Source organism: Strigops habroptila, chromosome 7, assembly GCF_004027225.2.
Source record: "Strigops habroptila isolate Jane chromosome 7, bStrHab1.2.pri, whole genome shotgun sequence".
Taxonomy (NCBI): Eukaryota; Metazoa; Chordata; class Aves; order Psittaciformes; family Psittacidae; genus Strigops; species Strigops habroptila.
In genome coordinates, this window is record NC_044283.2 from 34,263,669 (window position 1) to 34,281,985 (window position 18,317).

The 18,317-nt window shown below is 41.2% G+C and overlaps 1 protein-coding gene across 2 annotated transcripts in view; it reads right to left on the minus strand.

Moving 5' to 3' along the window:
• The window catches only part of STOX2 (storkhead box 2), a 148,845-nt gene that overhangs the window by 48,967 nt on the left and 81,561 nt on the right, over window positions 1–18,317 (minus strand). The window lies entirely within an intron of this gene.

Genomic DNA, 18,317 nt, shown 5'->3' on the forward strand with positions numbered 1-18,317 from the left:
CACGGATGAAGCCATGCAGCCTCCTGAGAGGAGTTTATTTTGTGCCACCTATTACATACCCAAATGTATGGTTGTATGGGTGAAAGTGGTTTAAAATGTGGTTCTAATAATGCCTGAACAAGAAACTGCTTGTGGAGTTATTCACACAAACTATTTCCATTTGTTAAAGCCATTATCCTGATTCTCTGTCTACTCTCCCTGCACCCCCTTAAAAAGAGAAAAAAAAAAAAAAGCCAAAGCCAAACAAAAAAACCCCAAAAGAGAACAATTTAAATGTTCTGATGTGACAAATTGACAAATGCCACACTCCAAAATACATGAATGTGCTCAAACAGTGCACTTCAAACTCTCAACCCAGTACCTTACCTCTTCCGATAAACCTCCTGAGCTCATTCAGAATGCAAGCACTTTAAATGTACAAACACGGAAAGAACCTTCTAGCTCTTGTGAGAAGATAATGAATCACAAAGTTAACTTTCTGCTTTCAAGACGACTCTCAATCATTGTTTCAGTGATTTTGCTTTCAGCTTCACCCTGTCCCGAACCTGGCGTGTTCTGCTCCAGCACACACACAGAGATCAGAAAGGCTTTGCTTAAGATTCAGAAAGAAGATAAAAAGTAAGAGTGATTAGAAAGGTGCTCTGTCCTGCCTGGAAGGATGCGGGGGGGGGGGGGGGGGGGGGGGGGGCAGCAAAAGAGCACATATGATATTATGAGAAAAGGGAAATGCTCTTCCAGAATAGGGAAGATGGGGGGGGAGGGAGGGGGTTGGGAAGGGGAACATATCTAAAGAGTTATAAAGAGGAAAAAAAGAGACAAAGCGGCCATTTTTCAACTCCTGAGAGAAAAAAAGTCCACAGCATTAGGGAAACGGCTGTATCCCAGTAGATGCTAACACCATCCATTATGAAACACTAGCATTTAAAGGGGCAGGTGTCTGGAAAATGCTTTTCTTCCAAAGAAAAACTGGACAAGTCTATGATTGGGGGAGACCTATGAGCAATCAAACACAGGCACAACAGTCTCGTTGGCTACCCAGACCAACCAGAGAAAACTAACAAGCTCTTTACTTGACCATGGGAAATGAAGGGATGGCCCTTGGGCAATGACATGTGAAAACCACAGCAGAAGCCCTAGGCTGGCCCACACCGCTGAACAGGCTGAGCATCCTGAACACATTTTCCAGGCATTTATTTGGATACAGCCCTGGGCTGCTGGCCTGGGGGATGGCAGGACTAGAAGTGGGGTGGAATCCAGAGTCTCCAAATGCTGCTTCGCACTTCCAATCATGGGACAACCTGGTGCAGAGAGGAAGGATTTCTAACCAGGTTACTGCAGGAGTCAGAATGCCTTCCAGGCAGCAGCACCCTCACTTCAACCCCGTAACTTGCTATCCAGAATCAATTCCTAAGAACTCCTTTTTGGGTTGGGGTTTTGTTGGTTTGGGTTGGGTTTTTTTATTTCCTTGGTTCATTCTCCATTCTCAGGATGTAATTAAGGTTCAAAGTGAAGAAAGAAGGGAAACAAGCTCTGTGTCAGTGATTAGCTCAACATCCTGTTAATATCTACCCATAATCTCTCCCAGTCTAGGCACGTATCACCTGAGAACTGTTCATTAAGAAGAAGCTCAAGACAGTTTATGAGACCCCAGGTAGATTAATTTTCTAGTGGTTGCCTCCATGGGTTACCAATCTCCATTTCTTGTTATACATTTAGTTACACAGGCAACAAATAATGTCTCCTGTGAATATATAACCAGATATTACACTTTACCTCCACAAACCCTATGCTCCTCATACCAGGGCCTATACTCCCCCACATGAGGAGTATAAGCTTAGTTAGAAAAGAGAAGCCCTGTTTTCCCATGCACTAGGACATCCTTTATTTTACATATTTCAAGCACAATACAGCTGAGTACAAGCAGCCAGAATGACCTCAAAAGTTTTACCAATTTTTTTTTTTTCCTCCCAGGTTTTTTGCTTGTTAACAAATCGGGTTAGTTTCACAGTCTATGGGTGTCAGTGCTCAGAAAAGAAAGAAAAGATCAGCAAGTTACAGTCACAGCTTTTAGCAAGTTCTCAAAGTTCTTTAAAGCCCCATAAAACAAGTATCACTTACATCCCCAGCACCCAGCACAGTGATCCATATTGAACATGTGCCACAACAGCGTATGCACACCATTTCCCTTGCAGCACTGCTGAGCCAACTCAAGCTGACATGCGAGAATATGGTACCCCACATTTCCATTTTTTCCCTTTTCCCAGCCCCAGTGATGACAGGTAGCAGGTCTGCAACCCAACTTTGTCTTGATCATCACCAGGCAAAAATTACTGAGTCTAGCCTTGCAGACATGGTGGAGGACTTCACTAGCCACTGTGGTAAAACAGTTCTAGGTATTCCGGGAAATTCTGGCAGGCAATTCCCAGTTTTTCCTTCTACTTTCCCAGTGTCTTAGGAAAACAGAGATTAACATCAAACTACTGAGAGAGGTGACCTAAATGCTAAAAAAACATACTACATCCTTGTTGCTGACAGGACTATTCATTTCAGAATAGACAGGCTCTGTTTATGTTACCAACAGTTTTCTCCATTTATATACACATTCCCTAACATACACACACCGGTTCTCATTATCAGACAATGGCTGAATGACAGAAGGTTAAGAATCACTCCTCCTTTTTTATTCTTGTTGATATTTTTTAAACAAAAATGAATTATTTATGCATCATTTATGGAGGTTGTTTTTAATTCAGCTGTCCTGCACATAACCACCAAGGACAGGGAAGGTCATGGCTCTGCTGAAAAAATAAAAAAAGGAATAAAAGCTCCTAGAAGATGATTTATTCCACACTCCCCAAATTCCAAACTGAGGTCTCTCTTGCAAACTATAGTTACTAATAGTTACTAATCTGGATTCTGTCACTGAAATAATAATGCAGCAAAGAATTTACTGGCAGTGTATAACATAGGAGAATATTTTACTCTGCATGTATTTTGCAGCTCCATCTCTTTTTGCGTCTTACTTCTCTTTGAGTACATTGTTTAGCGCCTAAGGCTTCATGGCACTTAAAATCCTTTATTTTCTGTGCCAAGCACAACAGGTACCCAACTACAGTACAAATAAATAATTACAGTAAGAGTAAATTAGCATTTTCTCTTCAGCTGCACACCAGGCATGTGAACTTTGGTTAAGTCTCTGTGCTTGCAGAGCCAAGACTTGAATCTCTGGTCATAGGCAGGTCATTGTCAGCAGAAAGGGAGAGCTGGGTTAGGTTTGGGTAGAGAGGAAGGGTCGAGTCCAAGACTTACCCAGCAGAGGTCAGGCTAAACCAGAATTTCACCATCATTATGGGTCCTAAGAAATTGTCTCCTTCAGTGCTTCTCACTGTTTTCCCTCAGAATCAACCAAGTGTTTTTACAATGTGACATATACCTTCAACTTACTGTGAGAAGTTATTTAAAATAGCAAAGGCTCAAGTCTGCTTGCCAAAATTCTCTTGAAAAAGAGACAAAAGTATCTGGCACCAAATATTTGAAGATCTCAATATTATTGTATTAAATGTATTAATTTGATGAAATAAGAATGCAAATCCATCATAGCAATATCAACAAAACATTGTGCTTGATCTCCAAGAATATTTCAATTGAATTTTGCTCAGAGACACAAAGCATATGAAATTATAGTAAAAATATGTATTCATACGAGTATTCATAATGACATTGCTCACAGGGAGATTATGATGGGTCTCAGAGTTTGGGAGTCACCTGTCCACAGAACCAAAACAAAAGCATCACATATGTGATTTAACCCATAGCACAAAAAGCAAAAGACAGAAAACACTGAAAGCAAGCGTCATCGAGCTGGAATAAAGCAAGCCTGCATAATGTGCTCATATGCATAACAAAGAATCTATATAGACCCCCACAGCCTTCACTTAAAAATGTAAAACACTACAAAAATCTAACAAAGCAGATGCAGTGTTCAGTACCCGAGTATGCTGCACTGAAATAAACTAAATGGTACAGAACAAAAAAAGCATAGAAAAGTAAAAAAGACAAGTGCAGAATCAAGTTTGTGTATTTGTGCGATACACATACATGCAAACATGCATCACTTGTTGAATAAATTTTTCTTCTACAGACAAGGAAGTGGCGGGGTGGAGGCTGGGAGCAGGTGGGAAAGACCACCACAGGTAAGATGTTCAGACCCATTTCTTATGACAGCTAGTACTAGATTATTGCAAACAAAGCTAATTACGCCCTGAATGTTTCTAATCAAGGGGTTTGACACATTACCCAACACTACGTATGGCAAGCTGCAATACTGCATTTCACAAGAGAAGACATCAGAGCTGTTACACAGCTGCTGCCGTAGATACGTTAAGGAAGTGAAGTGCCCTATGTTTGACTCGGGCAGAGTTGGTGGGCAGGGAGTTGTATGATTTATGTTTAAAAGGTATAAGTTTACAATCCAGAGCAATTTTCTTGTTGCAGCACAGTAGGTTATGCTCTGGTCTCCTCTCATCGCTGACTATTGGAGAACATCACCCCCTTCGGGCTTCCCTCCCTTGCCCTGCTCTGTGGTCTCAGTAGGGTTTGATTACAAGCATTTCCCTGAAGCTCTACAGCATGCAGAAGTCTTACCCAGGGATAAACCTTTTTTTTCCCTCAACAGAAAACAACAAGCCCTCTAAAGGCATCCCTAAGATTGCTTTCTAGTCTCTGCACTGAGGGCAGTTTTCTTCTAGGCAGATCAGGGGCTTAAAGAGCTGTGCCTCTACCCCTCTTGCTCCACATTAAGGGGACACATTCAGTCTAAATGTTCCCAGTGACTACATTTAAAGCACAACTAGAACTGGCTTTCAATCTACTTGTATTGATATTTACACTTTGATGGAGGGTTTCTTTCAAGTCTTGGCTGTGCAGAAAGTTGAAAAGAAACCTACCCACTTCAAGGGAAATGTATTATGCAATACAAAGTTCCAAAATCACTGCTGCATTATTACAGGGCACCAAATAGTTTTAGCCATGTAACACATGCACGAACCTTTCAGCTCTGAGTAAGAAACGCAAACATGGTCATGTAAGAGATACTGCAGGGATGCCGTTTAGAAACGGTTCTTTTCTGAACAGAACCCACACCACACACAGCTCCTTTAGCATGCAACTCCTGCAAGGATGGAAATGACTACATGTGAAATACTAGAGTAGTAACTTACAAACTATTATATTTATTAGTCCAGCAACAGTTTCAACTGAGGATTAAATGAAATACACAATGTACTGTGGAATGACTAGTAAATACCACTGTTACCCTTTATATACCTCTTCTGCAAAGCAAGAATCAATTACAATGACTGCAAACGCTGCATTAGTTTCCCTCGTGACCTGAAAAACATCTACTAGAACTTGGGATGAAGTCAAAAGGGAGACACAATTCATGACATGAGAACAAGACGGACACCACCACTGCTCCTCCAGACACAGCCCATTCATCTGGGTGTCCAGCAGACAATTTTGCATCTGTCTGCTACGCCAGCCACTCTTGTTCCACCTCCCAGCTAGCAATTAATCATTCTTCAGTGCAGCAATTCATCCACAGCAAACCTTGGAAACAGAAAGACACTGTGGGAATCATATGCTTTGCTTTTGAAGAGCTTTCCTCTACCAGTGAAACTGAAAGTACTAAAGACACATGGTATCACAAGATAGTAGTTATGGCTGCTGAAAGATTTCAAGACCTCATGATAGAGAGAAGAAAAAACCCCAACTAACCCATTTTGCATCCTCATATTAACTACTTAGTTGCCGCTGAATACTTACATATCGTTCAATGAAAGTTTCTTTGATGGAAGAGAAGCACTTCTCAAAATTAAACCTATGACTGACATGTCATACAAGCAACAGTATTCTGAGACGATGTGCACTGATATCCCAGCTTAGCCCTGGCTTCACTTTGCCAGCCACAGAGCTGCCTGCCTACGTTCTGCTTTTGCAGTCCAGATCTCACTGTACTGCTGCCATTACCACTTTGTCATCTTCCTCCATACTCTTTTTGACGGCTCTTGTTAAAAACTAGCCAAAATGTAAGCTTGGTTTAGGCAGGTGAAGTACGTCACTTGTATGAAGGAAATGACCAAACCTGCCTCAGTAAATTAAATTTACGATAATAATAATGAGCAGCATTCTTATGGGCAATTCTGGAATCTGGTGCTAGCTATGAGATGCAGCCCTGGCTAACTCTAGCACAAGTCCACCAAGGAGGCAAAATGCGCTCGATTTGAGAACAGTTTTCTTTCCTTCTGCTTTGTTTATTCTTGAAACGTCACAACATATTTTCTTGGGTTATTCCAGCAACTGGACACAAAACTGCACAAAAAAATGAGAACAATTATACAGAAGTATTACATGATCAACAAAATCAGGGGTTTTTGCAATTAAAGCAAGAAATGGCAAATATGGGCAGTCCTTCAACTTATTCTACCATGGGCTTCAAGCTTTCGCTTAAGGCCAGTGTGATCTGCATGTACTATTCCCCAACTACATTAACAGAATTTACTTTAATTTAAAAAGTATTCTTTGGGCACAAATATTCAACTCCACTTAAGAGGAACAGCCTGAATTTACAAGGAAGAGTTTGGAATATAATCACGTGAGATCCTTTTCAATCTGATTTTTCCTATGATATTGACTCTCCAGGTGTTCAGTCAGATGCCAACTTGTACAGGCTACTGAGATGATTGTAGACACGGTCTGGAACACAAGACCTGCACAATCCCGTTGAAAATACATACCAGTTCCCATGCTAAACTTCTCATGCATGGCAAGCAACAATCAAAAGCAACCAATATTGGGTCTCAAATCTGTAAACACTGATATACCTGTATCCTATGACTCATACCATCACTGTGGATGTGTTAGCAACAGCAGTTCAACTAACCAAAAGTGCAGAATCCCAACTTATGTGTAATTTGAAAACTCAACAGTCGAATTTAAGTAGAGTTCTTTTTGTCTTTCCTAACACACCTTTAGATTTTGCTGACGATGCTATGGGTTTTGTGCATGTTTGGGATTTTCTCCTTTGTTTCGCTGTCAGGACCAGGGAAGTCCCAGGGCTGAGATTGGTGAAGAGGCAGCGTTCCCAAGGACTGTACAATAGAGCCCTGTTTTCTAAAGTAGGTTATGTGAAGGACAAGCAGAAAGGCACAAGAGGGACGGGTGGCTGCAGAAAATATGGATGATGTCATACTTAGGATGAGCAGACCTCTGAAAATACATGGCACCAATTTATTTTCCTAGTGGGAGCTTTGCTTCCGAAAGTTGGGGGAACTGGAGACCTACCCCAGTGTTCCCTTGTTTAAATGAATCCTTTTAACCAACTAGTTCTGGAAATGTGGACAACCTGGTAATAAATGGACACGTGTTTTGCCTTTGTCTTAAGCCTATGCCCAGATGACCCATTTTGCACATTTCAACCAAGAATAAAGTGACCTCGTTTTCAAAAGTGCTGAGCACCAGCTGTTCCTATTGTGTTCACAAGCCACACTATAGGTTCCTGTTTTCCAATTCTTGACCTCAAAAGAATTTGGAGGCAGCAGAGTGATTATATGTTCTTCCACTTACCATATGCCTATTCATTTTAGTTCAAATATAAAAGTCTGACTATGCTGAATGCTCTGAATTAGAACAGTGTGGAACACTGGAACACAAGTGCAACATAAGTGAGCCACGTGATTTAAAAACATTCTTTTTTGCACAGAAGAATGACTAAATTGAAGGTCAGAGTATTTCAACCTTAACTCTTAGTTTCTTTTTTTTTCCTTCTTTTCAATGAATGGCTTAAGAATGGGGGGAAAGTAGCATCCCAGGTCATTAACACTGGAATTTGTATTTCTAGGATGAAGATTCTTTGCTACCTGGTGTATAAAGTTAGGTCAATGAATTCAAGATCACTCTACTACAGTTGTCAGCTAAGGACTTTCACCAACAAACATTGCCTTTTGCCTCCACATAGTTTTAAACTGTTACTTCAACGTACCGCTGTCATCTTGGAAGCCAAAATATCACATTGCTCTTGCAAAAAGTCAGCACAATTACCTCTCTCTCCCAAACCCTCAGGCTCCACACCAACAAAACCAACTAACCTGCCACAAATGAAAAACACAAGCCATGCCAATGACCAGTGCACAACATTTGGTTTTGATCTTTAAATTAAGATTTTTTTTAAATAAAAAGGTAGCAAGGAAAATTCAAAATATATCCAATTTGCTGTGACTTCTTGTTGCATTTTTACTGGGAAGCTGCTCTGATCTGCATTAAGCTTTGTCTGAATGCACTGTACGGGTCCCAGTAAAACGTCCTGACCATGCGTGAGGGAAGTATCACAACTTCTGGGTGGAAATAAATGTATCCATATGGAGGCAACAGGTATACACACACCACCTAGCAAAAAAAAGGGGGAAAAAAACCATAAATATTCTCTCTCCAATGACAGTTTTAACTTGAAAAACAATTGCTTGCAGCCCAAAATCCAATAGGTCTTGATACCCTGCTTATGCTGACCACTTAGAGCTCTGTTTTGATTCCCCTGTAAAAACAAACTTGGTCTTGCTTCTTGAAACCATCAAAGCTTGCCTACGTGATATGATACGGCAGCAGAAAGCAAAGTTGTGGGAAGGGACCTTCCCTGAAAGCAGGGTCATCGGCTGGGGGCAGAGTGCCCAGAAGAGGTGAGGGTGAAATAAAGCAGGAGGGTCCCAGGGTAAAGGCCAGGAGCAAAAATGTCTCGTTGTTGCAGATGGACTCTCATCTGATAGAACCGGAGGTAAAACAGATGTGCTGGTAGCTCAGAATCAGTGGCTTAATCTGTTTTTCTGGAATTCTCCTCATACTTACTGACATTTTACAGGTCAAACTTCCTACAAACGTCACAGGAAGTTTTCTGAAAGTTGCTGGCAAAGTGCACAGGAAGAGGTAAAAGTTTTATGTTGTAAATCTCAGAATAGAGCCATTCACTGTCAGGACACCAACATTCCTGAGATGTTTCAAGGTGTTTCAGAGGACACCTTAAGAGATCAATAAAATACAAACGCAGTCTCTTTCTCTTGGTGACACAATCTTTGAAATACAACTTGTTTCCTTGGTATGAGGAAGGTTTGTCAGTGACATTTTGAGAAAAAAACAGCTATAAATCCTGCAAAAACACAGCTTATAAATCCCTTGACACGTCAGTACTTTTGCCTTCAGGATTCTTGAGCTATTTCTCCACTCTCACTTGTCTGGCTGCTCCTCTAAGTACCACAGCTCAGCTCCTTCCAGGCAGATTGAACTCTCCATCGTGAAACGGAGATTTGTCTCAAGAGCCAGGGGCATGATCAATATTTCTTACATGTCATATCGGACCCGAGGTGAGGCAAGGCTAGAAGGGTAATACAGAAATCCAAACATGGAAGCTGGCAAAGTACTGCTAAACATGGAAGGCGGCATCAAGAAGCTATGAACCAGCACTTACATACCATCTAGTTGCTGAGTTCCCTGTCTTTTTGGCTACAAAGAAGTACCTGCCTCTTTGGCTTCATTGGTCCCAATACAGAGTAAAACTTTGGAATTCTGACACTGAACTTCCTACTTATTCTCAACCGCAATCTGGGGAGTGAAAGGGAAGAGTGAGGAGAGTGAGAAGTAAGGGAAGGAAGGCGGGGAAGTTAACCTTTGATTAGTCAAGGTGAGAAGCACAGGAATTTCAGAAATGCTAGATTTTAAATCAAAAGGAAACCACTTAAAGGCATGTGTGCTCACCATTAAAACCATAAAACCTCACACCTCCGCTTGTTCTGTACTCATGACGCTTTGAGAACCACCAGAAAGCACATCCCACCTTTAACCTCCAAAGCCAGGCCACAGTATTTCTGAGGTTTGCTCTGCTGGTGAGCCACAAAGCAGTTGCTGATGTCACGTGAAGAGCTGGCTGGTCTTGTTTGATGAACTACCCTAAGAAGAACTATAAATCTCATATTAATTTGTTCCCTAATGTTGTTCCTCCGTGTAAACTATAGCTGCAATCAAAATGGAGACATCACTGTAAAGAGATGATATTGTCTTCCCTAATCATGAAAGTGAGGACAAGCAACACACGATTCCAACTTCTGTGGTTCACACACCAAAAGAAAAAAAACCCTTTCATTTTAAACTCTATAGCAAATATGAACTTCCTATCTAAATGCAAGCTACAAGAGCAGGTTATGCCTTCTGCTTTTCACAGAACAAAAGCAATACAAGGAACCTACATGTACCAAGAAAGACACGGGCATAACTATGATTTCTAGATCTCTAAGACAAGCCATGCCTCAATATACTCTCGCTGTTGCTCTGAGCTCGTTTCAGACAGCTTTCACAAGCATACAACACAGCAGGAGCCATTAGACATCCAATGAATTAGCTTACACTATCCTATCCATTCACAGTTGCTTGGTCAGGCAGGCTTGGTGGCAGGCCATCAGCTCTTTGTGCAACGGGTCTCTGAGTGCCACCACCCTGCCCTGACCAGGGGAACGGCAACCCCGCTGTACGGAGCCCTTCGTGGCTGTGAAAGAAGTGACAAGAGGGAACATAAGGTTTACACTCATATAATATAAATATTTCTATACAAAAGACTTCCAAAATGGCAAAGTTGAGATGCCAATGCTAAAGAGAAGGTTTAAACGCAACTACAAACACCAGCTCTTTGCAATTAAACTCATTAGACTTTGGCCTTTTCTTTCTGACATTATTTTTGTGCCTTCAAAGATAAAAGCAGGCAGGCCAAAAAAAATACCCAAAATGCTCACACATGAAACCCAGCTGCTTAGCATATTTCATTACCACACTGACTTCAAAAATACTGAGCAATTTAAACCTGCAAGCCACTTGGCTTTACCTAGAGATAAGTGCCTGAGATAAGAGAGGTATAATTGTTCAGTGTAATACCGTAGCACGTTTTATATAAACATTTGCTAACACTGCACTTCATATATTTCATTTCAGAGTTGTGAAATGTTGCTGAATGTTCCAACCTTATTTGTTGGCCCATTCCTTTAATATTTACACATCCAAGGTTCCCCTTGATGCCGAATTAAATAAATTATCCTACCTCCAAAGCAGAAAGGGGCATTTAAGCTTTGCAACAGAGAGCATAGCCCACAGGTTACTAGAAGTTACACAGCTTATTCCTCTCCACTGCTGAAGAGGCAGGGGGATCATCTTAAAAGACTTTGTTAGCGACAAGCTCTGAAATTGGGATTATCAAAACACACCTTCTGCTCTTAGTAAAATGTTCTTGGTTTAACCATATTTTTCTATAATTTAACTACTAAGTAAATCGAATACTCTGAAGTTGGGGCCCCCATATATTTCTAGGAGTCATATTCATAGACCTTTTGGGGGGTCTGGAATGGAACACGTGGTGTGACACAGCTGTCTGTCTTAGCCCTGCATTGTCAGTTCTTCCACGGTATAACTCTTGGACAGTATCAAGCAAATCTGACAGAGGGGGAGCAATCTCAAAGCTTATATGTCCCCACAAGTTTTGGTAACCCATCCTAAGGTGTACTGAGGAAAGGATGAAGCCAAAGCTCAGCCATACAAAGAGACATCAGAGTACCCACAAGAGAGAAAAGCTCTATGAAAGAAACCAGTGGGAAAACACAGCCCAGAAAAACTTCCTGGCCCTTCACTTTATTTAGCTAGTTGTGAATAACTACCAGGGAAAGCCCTGCAGCTCCACTCTAAGACATCTCCCTTAGAAGACTTGAGCTTTCCACCTGCTTCTCCAAAACTATTGGTAAAATCAAGGGGAGGGTCCGCCAGGTTGCACTGACACGAGGTGCAGCTCAGGATCACAGGAGGGAAAGATAAACTCTATGATGTCACACCACAGCATGTTTCAGCAAGGCATGACATCTTAACATGAAATCTGGCACCTTGCCCTGATTTTAGGATTGTCTGCAAGTAATACTCAGCAATAACTGTTTTAGGCTCCATTTCTTCACCTTCCTTCACCTACATGCTTTTGACGTAAGTGCCCCAGGATCTTTTCCTTTACCTCCACCTGAGCACCAAGAGCTCTAGTCCCCTTTCAACCCTTGTGCAAGCAAGGGATCACCAGCCTATGTGCATATGCAAGACCAGACTGAGACCACCCCTGTCACAGCAGTAACACCGTTCATTTCAATGACACTGCTGCAAAGACGTGGTGTTAGTCAATGTGAGAACGTATATCTCCCTTTAAATCAGACAATGAGGAATAAAGCAACACCATTAACAAATGGAGGACTAAAGTGCACTGATTTTCATGCTGCAAATTATTCCTGGTCTTCCCTGACCACCATTAAGTGAAGTCCAAATTTTGTTGCCTGGCTAGAGGAACTATGCTCCTGTTGCCAGCAACGGACTCAAAGGCCTTGCTTTTACTCTCCTGCTACAATAAACTAGCTACAAAGCATTTAAAAAAATCAACAGAATTGCACTGCTATACAAAGAAGAATTTGACACCATGGTCTATCAGGTCATTTTCAATGATCCTACAATTAGAGAAGCCAAATTAAACACTTAACATTTGACCTTTGGTGTTGCTTCTAGATTAGATAATACAGATTAAAAGCACATACTTTTTTAAAGAGTTCACAAAATAAAGGTTTTAGAATCTGCAAGGGACATTTGATTTGTTCTGACTGCACATTAGAATTTAAAATGCTAATTTTTTTAATATGTAATAGCGACTTCAGACTCTAAAATCATCTACTTTGGAGTTACTCTGATTAAGCACCCACTAGACAGATTAGATAATGGACTGCAGTGAAAAAAAATCAATCTCCTGTGTGAATCTCAGTGCTACAGCACGGGTTAACAACACTTCTGCAGATGAAACAAGAAGTGACAAATCCAAACATCGCTGAGAATGAATTCCTACTTTTTTTAATTGAACTTATAACTAATTTCTAATATAACTAATTAATATAACTAAATTTCATCACTTTTCTGTAATTTTTACTGGCTTACATCCTATGTTTTCTACTATTTGCATTATTTTTCCAATGTTTATATTTTAGTCTTGCTAGGAAGCACATCTGCAACATCAATTACAATTACTAACAGCATGCACATCTAAATTAAACACCTGCGGATGTACACAAAGCATAAACAAAATACACTCATGCTGCTACGCAGTATCGTAGAATCAGAATGGTTTGGACTGAAGGGACCTTAAAGATCATCTAGTTCAAATGCCACTGCCATGGGCAGGGACACCTTCCACTAAACCAAGTTGTTCAAAGCCAACATTGTCTCCTCAAATGGAATATATGAAGCGGATGTGCACCAGCACTATATTAACAAGTAGAATAAAAACTTCAGCAGAAGGGTGGAGATTAAAGAGAGACATCTTAAAAAGTACATAAGTGTAAGGTAAAATTATATATAACCTATATATTATGCCACTGAGCACACGTATAACATTATTTTGCACATAAACAGCAGAAGGATGATTTTCATAAGCATCACTGATTGTGCATACAGCGTCCCTTGGTAGGGCTGGACCACGTGCAGCACACACGCAGAGCATCACTGGAAAAACCACCACATGCAGTCATCTCCATGGGCACTTACACAACACACCTGAAATCTACTTCAGAGAACGTATTTCTGTGATGCTGGTCTATGAATTAAAGGGGCTTGGGGACATCAGTTTGATGGATACTTTGGCAGCTCTGCAGAGATGATGGCAACCAGACAGGTATTCAGCTTTACACTCCACCGCCGTTTTCAAAGGCAGCCTATTTGCTGAGCGCATGGATAGAGTAAGTTCAAGCCCAAATGCAAATCAAGATATATGGCTTTTGAAACCTGCACAGTTTACCAGCCTTCAGAGACACTGAACATTTGGCTCCTGTAAAAAACAGCACTTTCACTGAGACACCCAACATGTGACAAGCTCAGGAAGCCATGCTGGAAAGTTATGGCCTTTAGCTATTAGCTGAACAATTACCTCTCAACCAAGATTAATCTTGTGAGCCAGCCAACGCCTCCAATATAAGGAAAGGGGATACCTTGGAGACATGAAAAGTTAGGATTCACTTACTGCAGTATTTTCTCAGGTCAGCTGTGTCTTGAAACAGCAGTTCTGCCTTATTAATAAGTGGAAGACTTGGAAACGGCTAACATCTTGGCACCAGATCCTGCTTGCAATGTGAATTAGGAGATGACATTTTTGGAATGTCAAGAGTTGATGTAACAAGAAACTCCTGCTTAATGCAAGCCTTTAATCTAGGCACGTGTCACCCTCAAGAGGAGATGACTTATGATGCCCAGAATTCAGAGGGGAAGGAAAGGGAGGAACTAAGGGAATAAAACTAAGTGAAAGAAGGAATAAGTGGAATTACACAAATAACTAAGAAATGCTTCTTTCATGACTTCAGAAAAGAATGTGATGATGTGAATACTATTAATATCCCAGTTACAGGAATCTGGAATTTGTGTGTGTTGTATTTGGAGAGAGGGAACTGATGTTGCCTCTTGACCTAACAGCTGATCTGCTGCTCTTCCACCACCAAAAATACCAAGAGCCTCAAAATCTTCTTCACATGTGCGTCACTATTCATCATTAGTGAGAAATGCTGCAAGACAGGAAAGGATTGAAACCTAATGCAAGTTTGTACTGATAGTGCACATAACTCGGGGCTGCCATAGGGCAGCTCCTTGTATACAAGGTGAGCAGCTGTCACTCCCCTCATGTTCTCTGGTACCACCACAGTGTATCTGCAAGAGAAACCTGCTGAGGACTGCTAAACAAACTGTGTTGTCTGTGGGGAAGCATACCACGGGAAGCACTATATGCATTTGCTCTCTTTTCCCACTTCCCTGGGCAGCTGTTTGTGGTCATAGATGGACACAGCAGAGTGGGCAAGATGGACTTGGGTCTTAACTGACATGGCCACTCTTAGGTGCTCATTTGTGGTAAACAAAGGAAAATTTTCCACACTCTTTCCAGCTCTTGCTGGAAGACCATCATCCAAAACTGTCATTGCATGGTAGTGTGTAGCTGAGAAGGTCCCCCATAACAAAACAGCACTCCCAGTGTTATGCACAGCAACCACATACATGCATCCTTTTGGGAGCACAAAGCACAGGTCAAATGCTCTGATCTGAAAAGTTGGGTTTGAAGCTAATTTGTTACCACAGATAACACAACACTTCCCAAGGGCAGCTGTGGCACCAGCCAAATTTGCCACAGCTAATATTGACAGAGCTTGGTTTGACACCAACCCACAAGTAAAATCCAACATCAACATCATTTCGCATGCTTTCTCATTACTTGAAATACACCATCCTATTCAACTGCCCCATTAACTAGTGAGTGAATCACAATGACACAGGCATCCTCAACTATTTTAACTTACCTTGTCATGATTTAACTCTCAATGCAAGCTACAGTGAAACACTTCATGTTACTTTAGTACATTTCTTGTAGATGTGAAAAAGGTAATACTGTTAGGATAAAAGGAGTAATGATGAAAAGCTGAGTGCACTGTTGGAACAATCAGCACTGGATGAAATACTGAATGAGTTTATCATCTGGTAGGCACAAAAGTGTTGTATCAATTACTAGCCTTTGAAATGAGCTCAGAGACACACAAGTGAAGGAGCGATGGTCCTGATTTAAATCCAGTGAGTTAAATGACTTAAATTGAAAGCTAAGGGTGAGCTGGGGAAGCGTGGCCAGGACGCAAGAACACAAGCCTGCTCTGGCAGAACAGCAACTCTGCCCACAACTCCTCTTTTTGTTCTCTGCATTCACACCCACCCTTGTTTCTGGTAAGCCTGCCCCAGTTTCTCTAGTTGCCCAATCTATGGTCCTTATTCAAAGGCAGACTTCAATTAAAAGGGAACATTACTCAGCAGTTACAGCTATGCCCTCCTCAGCCTTTCCAATTCCCTGATGTAGGCCAAGAACACATGCAAGACAGGCAGGTACGTGCATCGTTCAGAGGATGCGGCACTGCTGGGGCTTAAGGTTTTCACCCTGAACAGTCAACCAAAGATTTGTGCACTGTTCCACTACAGGACAGAATTGGACCCTCGTGGACTTAGTGTGCATTCCCATGTATAACCTCTAGCACACACACAGAGCACAGGTTTGTTATCTAATAGAAAATTTGATAAACTTACATGAGCTATGCTTTACTGAGCTGCACAGGGCAATATGGAGACCACGTATCTGACGAAAAGTTATGGCACATGGCTCTACAACACACAATACCTTACACAGCTACTCTTGTGAAAAGAGGTAGTTAAGAACGTGGGTTTTAAAATGAGGTTTCCAAAAGATGCCTTAATTTTACACTCATGGTTACTGAAGACTATCTCTGCAATTAAAGTAATTATACAGACTGAACCTAAGACTGACTGAAAGGAAAACGTCTTGTGATTTTAGAGGGGAGAAAAATAACATCTGCAAAATGTTTCACTTAGAGATGGCCACATCTCCAGACAAACTCTAAAATATTGATCAGAAACTGAGACTTCATTAGAGCTGACAGGGAAAAAAAACCCAAAATACTCAGAAAACCAGTTTTTCCTTCTGTGTTCTGTGAAAATATTCTAACCAGATCCATTCTCATGCAGACATCTCATGCAAATACGATTTCAAGATTTCACTACTGAAATTCAATGCTTATGGAAGAACACTTGTCCCACGCAGAAGCCCAAATGATGTTCACTGAGACCTGGTCTCACAGTACTTCCATACAATGACCCTACTAAGTGTATACATATCTACCACTCCCCATAATTTCCCCAAGATTTTCACAATTTCCATCAGAAACCAATATAACATGTAATACTGTAAAACATTTGTATCTAAGGAGCAAGAAAGTAACTACATCCATCCACAACAAAAGCAGAGACTAAAGACCTGTAACATATAAGCCCCTAAATACTCCCCAAAGATGGATTTCCTTTGTTGCTCATTGTGGACTGGACTAGCACAAAGGGAGCAGCAAGCCACGCTGTTCCCACTTGTGATCCCATCTCTGTGTCAGTAAACCTGCCTTGAAGTTAACCACCAGAGGCTGAGAGACCACTTGGGTCTTGGGCGAACTTTCCTTGACCAGTGGTATCTGCCCTCCACCTCCCAAGAGATGTGCTGCAGCCATTCCAAACTTAACATTAAAGCCAATAAACCTTTTCCTCTGAAGTTTTTGTTCCCTCCGCTCGCCCAGCCAGCCATGCAGCATTTACACCTAAAAGCACACAAATCTTACGAAAACCTTGTAAAAAAATACTTCCATCTCACCCTGTTTAGAAAAATATTTAGTTTAAGGCTTAAGCGTAGTAAAACAAGGTCACTGTATGATCCAAGAATGTAAATTCTCAGGAGAGCAGAATTTAGAACATCCTGTGAAAACGAAGAATGGTACTTTGCTCTAAATGCTGTGAAAATTTAGGAGGCGAAGTTAAGTACCACAATGAAATTGAGTACATCATCTTTACTGGCTTATAAGATAAAAGGTCCAATTCATGACATTTAAAACGTTATCGCATATGGTCAGAAGTTCATCTTCTGAACTTAGGTCACAGGTCATCAACAGGAAATTCATAGGAAATTATGGAGGAAATTAAAAAAACACAAATGGGCAAGAAAACCAGTTTATATAATCTAGGTTCTCTCAGCACAGCTCCCTGTGTTATGATGAACTCAGCTTTCATACTGAACTTTGCCTTTTCCAGGCCACACTAAGCAAGTATTTCTGAATTGTCTATTATACTCTTCAGGTCTCAAAATCTTATGGTCAAATTCACTATAAAGGGCCATTCATATTTTTTTTCCCCTTTAAACAATACATCTGGGAAAGAAGATTGTAGCTGGAAAAGGTGTTTTGAGATAACTAAATGCAGATTTCTACTTGCTATTGGCACCTCAAGAACGGTTGTGTGAGATGCTTCATGGACATGCACAGTGTGTCCACCACACTGAGGACAGGACCCAAACTCCAGAAGAGATTCTCCTATTGCTCCTAGTTCCGGCATCCTGCATTCTCCATCATGTCTGGGAAGATGACAATTAGCATCCAGGAGTCTGTTCTGCTCTAAGACATACTTTTCAAAATACCCCCCCCGGTCAATAAGGCATAAGAAGGAGAGCAGGCTACAGTTCAGCTAGGCTAGCTGGACAACTTCTGTGAAGTCGAACTGCTAAACAGAAGCAGTTACTGCTTAACCATTTCAGTTGAAAGCTAAAGCATGCAACATACTGCCTAGCCACCAACACCTCTCATGGATCACAA